Consider the following 4,978-nt stretch of genomic DNA (forward strand, 5'->3'; position numbering starts at 1 on the left):
CAAATACAAATCAAATCTCTCAAAGCCAGAAAATTGATTGAGGAAAACGTCATTTTTTAAAGGTGGAAATTCCTCCTCTGACAAAAAAGAAATCGCGAATATCCGCGGATCCGAGGAAAACCATCAGCACTGTTATAAAATGAGAAAGAAGAAAAAAAATCAACAATGAAAGGAAATCATCCGATCCTGTAAAGCGCTTTGAGCACGTTTAGTGGATGTTGCGCTATATAAAAGCTCAATTTTACAACAACAACAACAACAAAGTATGGACGACAAAATGAAAGCAGCAACAGCAATAACAACACAAGAGGGGGGGGGGGAGGAGAAGGGGGAGGAACCGGAAGAGGATGGGGAGGAGCCGGCAGAGGAGGAGCAGAGACGAGGAGGAGGGATCAGGAAGAGGAGGAGGAGGAGGGGGAGGATCCAGAAGAGGAGCAGTAGAGACGAGGAGAAGGGATGAGAAAGAGGAGGAGGAGGAAGAGAAAAATGAGGGAAAGGAGGAAGAGGAAGAGGAGGGCGGATACGAGGAAGAAAAAGTAGAGGAATCCAGTTGCACGCATAAATTAGGTATGTGGAGTGTAGTCTGTAGCCCGTATGTAGTGTAGTGTCGTGTATATTATGTGTACATGATATTGAGTTCAACAATCAGACTAGAACACCAACAACACTAAATATCCACCCCTGGTGTGAAAAGTGGAAATCTTTAACAACACAGCCTGGGTCAGTCAAGCGGACACCAAAAATCACCCGACCGTATCCGATCGGACAATCTTGACATTTTTGTCTCCTCCTGTCTCCACCATCTCTATTACTCGTTAAAAATATCAAAATAATAAATAATAATAATATAATAATAATAATATAATAATAATATATAATAATAATAATAATAATATAATAATAATAATAATAATAATAATAATAATAATAATAATAATAATAATAATAATAATAATAATAATCTTAACCCTCTCCTTACCAGCCATTGTCAAGTTTTTCCCCAAATCTTTACATCCGACTAACACAAAAATATTATTTTTTTGTATTACCCAAACACAATAGCAGTAAAGTCCTTCCGATAAATAATTTCTTTAGCAATCATACTCAACATCAACACATTGTTCATTTTCTTTAAATTTTACGATGTACAAGAGAGATTCGAATAAGAAAAATGTTGGTTGTTGTATCGAAACGAATGTGACGGTTTTCCTATAGGTGTAGGGGATTACACGGTAGTGGGACCCACATCGATCCCACAGGTGGAGCTGATGTTAAGTAAAGCTAGAGGTGCCTAGATGAGCCAGTAAAATGGGGAGAAAAATAAAGTGAGTAGATGTGACTCATATATTATAAGGGAACAACACAAAACAAACAACGTTTCGGCCCTTGGTCAGGAGACAAAAAACAAAAACACAAATATGAAAATTTACAAAATATCACATTTCGTCAATTATGTGGACGAAATGTGACGAAAATGATATTTTGTAAATATACATATTTATGTTTGTGTTTCTTGTCTCCTGACGAAGGCCAAGGGCCGAAACGTTTGTTTTGTGTTGTTCCCTTATATATGAGTCACATCTACTCATTTTATTTTCCTCTCCATTGATGTTAAGTACTTTTGGACAAATAATTGAAGATTATAATGCGAATCCATCAATCTATGAACTAAACGTTTCCTTTCTTGACCAAAATCGAAGAACGATCTTTAAGTATTTTATTTTTCTTCTTCTCCTTCTTCTTAAAGTAAACAAAGAACACAAGAGCACTTCACAACTTTTACCAAGGGAATGACTTCACATCAAATAGATAGATAGGTAATGTGAGTAAATATTAGCCACGGGATATACAATGCTATTTCCAGTTCCGACTTCGCAATGAACACACGCACACAAATACACAAAATCTATATACACACCCTCAACAGATGTGTAACTAGGAGCGGACGCCGCTCACAACACAAACACACAAATACAAATATACACACACGGACAAAAAAAAAAAAAAGGTCGGGACAGGAGCGGAAGTGCAGTAATTGACTTCCGCTTCCTTTCCTCCTAGTTCTCATCAACCACCGCAGCAGCAGGCAGCAGATGGGCAAACAACACACACACACACACACACACACACACACACACACGCAGATAGAGCACGGATAAACAACAACACACACAAACATAATATCATACCATGAAGAAATAACCAATATCCACTCCACTCCACTCCCCCCCCCCAACCTCCACACACACACACACACACACACACACACACACATTTGACTAGAACCGGTGTGTGGGAGGATGAGACTGAATTATTTTTTTAAAACGCAAACACACCTTGCATAAGGAATTCTGCCACACTACTCAAGACTGGCGAAAAGAAAAAAAAAAACAAAAAAAAAACAAAACAGTTACCTCCTTTTAGCAAAAGACTGTTATTTCATAATCTAAGAATTATGGGATTCCCCAAAAGGGGGTCCCAAATCTGTCAGAAAGTCTAAATCCAGAAAATGTAAACGTGATCTAAGAAGAACGAGATTTTTTTAAGGTGTAAAGGGGGGGGGGCGGGGGGATGGGCGAGGTGTCATTTCATTGTAGATCTAGTCTTATAAAACCAACATGTTTTAGAAGACTTCCCTAAACTTCAGAAAAATTTGTTTTTCAATGGTCCTTGAGAAAATGGGAGTACGTATTATGATCAAATACAGTAGAGTTCTTTTCCCAAAAAGATTAAGATTAAGGGCTCAATGATGAGACGCAAAATCACGGGCAGTGAAACAATTAGATGTTGGCCATAGATGATGATTTCCTAGAAACGACATCACTAAACTAAATGCCTAAATGAACGACTTCGCGCCTCAAGGATTATTAGCCTTTAAAATTCATTTCAACGACACCACCATGACACACTTCATTTCACTTAGGACCCTCCCCCCCCCCCCCCCCTCCCCCCCCCCCCCCCCCCCCCCCCCCCCCCCCCCCCCCCTCCCCCCCCCCCCCCCCCCCCCCCCCCCCCCCCCCCCCCCCCCCCCCCCCCCCCCCCCCCCCCCCTCTCTCTCTCTCTCTCTTCCTCACTATCTCTCTCTATCTTTTTCCCTCACTATCTCTCTCTCTCTCTCTCTCTCTCTCTCTCTCTCTCTCTCTCTCCCTCTCTTCCTTTCACTCTCACATACACACACAAAACACATACACAAGACAAGGCGCGCTAACACACACACACACACACACACACAGACGAGGAGGAAACAGCAGATAATAGTGTTGGTCAGCCAGTCAGTCGCATCCGTCCGTCTATCCCAATCCTATCCGTCTGTTGTCCTTCCGGTCCTCGAGTGACTCGACAGCAGGCCCAACAACAACAACAACAACAACAACAACAAAACTCCACTCAAATATAAATTGCCATACTCGGAATAAACACTTTTTTAAAAAATTTGGCCATAAATCCCGTCCTTCAAAATTCTATCGATTCAAATGACCCAGATCGTAAAAATAAAAAAAAATTAATAAATAAATAAATCGCTCAAAAACGTTTATTTTAGGCAATTGCCAATGTAACTCATACAAGAATATATTTTCATCAACAAATCAAATCAATAAGTAAAATCAATGAAAAAAAAACCCTCAAATGTCTATCGATTAATTTGATCGACATTCTGATATTTTCAGAAGTCCCAGGTTTGAGGGGTTTTTTTTTGTTTATTTTTGGCCGAGGAGGAGTTTTCTGGCCCAAATTTTTATCATGTTAAACTTTAGAGTTAAGAGTACAGCCAGCAAAAGTACACGACGTTGTGTCGGTGACAAGTGGGTGAAGTGGGGAAGTCGGTCAGTGAGGGGTCGGGGGGGGGGGGGGGGGGGGGGGGGAGAAGAGAGATTCAGTTGAACGGAAAACTCAGACCTGCTTACTTAAAAAGCTAAAAAAAATTATCAATAACAATTTGAATAATATTTGAGTTGACAGGCCCTTGTAAATAAGTTCACCTAAATCTCTCCTTACCGACACTTTTCAGTATTTCCCCAAAATGGCAGGCTTACCCAGCAGGAAAAATTGGCTTTTTAAACTCAAACAAGCTCTCTATAAAACAATTTTATGTTCTTATTGAATAAACAAAGATCATTCTTCAAAGTGTGTTTGATGTACAAAATAAATCTGAATAAGAAAAAAGTATATCGGATCGTAACAAATGTGACGATTTTGCTGTAGGTGGTAAGGAGAGGGTTAAGTCTCTGTGGACACCTTTAAAAAAAAAGTTATTATTATTATCCCTGTGTGCACTTTTCACACGTCTAGCCAGAGATAACCCATGTCATAACTATGTGGATGGAATTATATTGAAAAATATGCGAAACGTTTTCCGTCACATATTTATTACAAAACGATATACATTATCAATAAAAAGCTCCCATCTGTGGTTTTTTGGTCCCCCCTTCCGAACACACACCCACACACACACACACACACACACACACACCGACCGCTTATTTTAATAATGAACACATATAAAATCCGTTTCCATTTAGATAAAACTACAGAAACCGGGATAACCGCCGCTTACACTGTTTCTATCGCTAGCGAAACTCTCCAGAAGTAGAGCACACCTGGGTGGATAAAGGAGGAGGAAAAGGAGGAGGAGGAGGAGGGGAGGAGGAGGAGGAGAAGGAAAGAAGAAGAAAGAAGAAAAAGAAGAAAAAAAGAAAAGAAGAAGAAGAAAAGAAGAGAAGAAGAAGAGAAGAAAAGAAGATGAAAAGAAGAAAGGAGGTGGAGGAGAGAGGAGAAGGAGGAGGAGGAGGGAGGAAGGAGTAGGAGGAGGGAGGGAGGAGAGGAGGAAGAAGAAGAAGAAAGATAACGTGAAAAACCGCACTTCAAATCGTAAGTCTAATTGTTATTTATTGAGATAATAATAAACAAACTGAGACAGTTTTAAAAATGGGCCCAAAAACGTGCAAGAGGAACCTCCGCTGGGGGGGGGGGGGGGGTG

At 40.3% G+C, this 4,978-nt stretch overlaps 2 protein-coding genes across 4 annotated transcripts in view; both read right to left on the reverse strand.

Moving 5' to 3' along the window:
- Positions 1-1,736, reverse strand: part of LOC144955846 (uncharacterized) — a 340,128-nt gene extending 338,392 nt beyond the window's left edge. Inside the window, exon 1 of the mRNA XM_078886054.1 lies at positions 1,729-1,736. The gene's annotated coding sequence lies outside the window, so the exon portion shown is untranslated. The remainder of the gene's footprint in view (positions 1-1,728) is intronic.
- The window catches only part of LOC144955845 (tyrosine-protein kinase Lyn-like), a 94,486-nt gene that overhangs the window by 53,324 nt on the left and 36,184 nt on the right, over positions 1-4,978 (reverse strand). The gene's annotated exons all lie outside the window — the stretch shown is intronic.

Source organism: Berghia stephanieae, chromosome 10, assembly GCF_034508935.2.
Source record: "Berghia stephanieae isolate SIO BIC M18660-M18661 chromosome 10, UCSD_Bste_1.3, whole genome shotgun sequence".
NCBI lineage: Eukaryota > Metazoa > Mollusca > Gastropoda > Nudibranchia > Aeolidiidae > Berghia > Berghia stephanieae.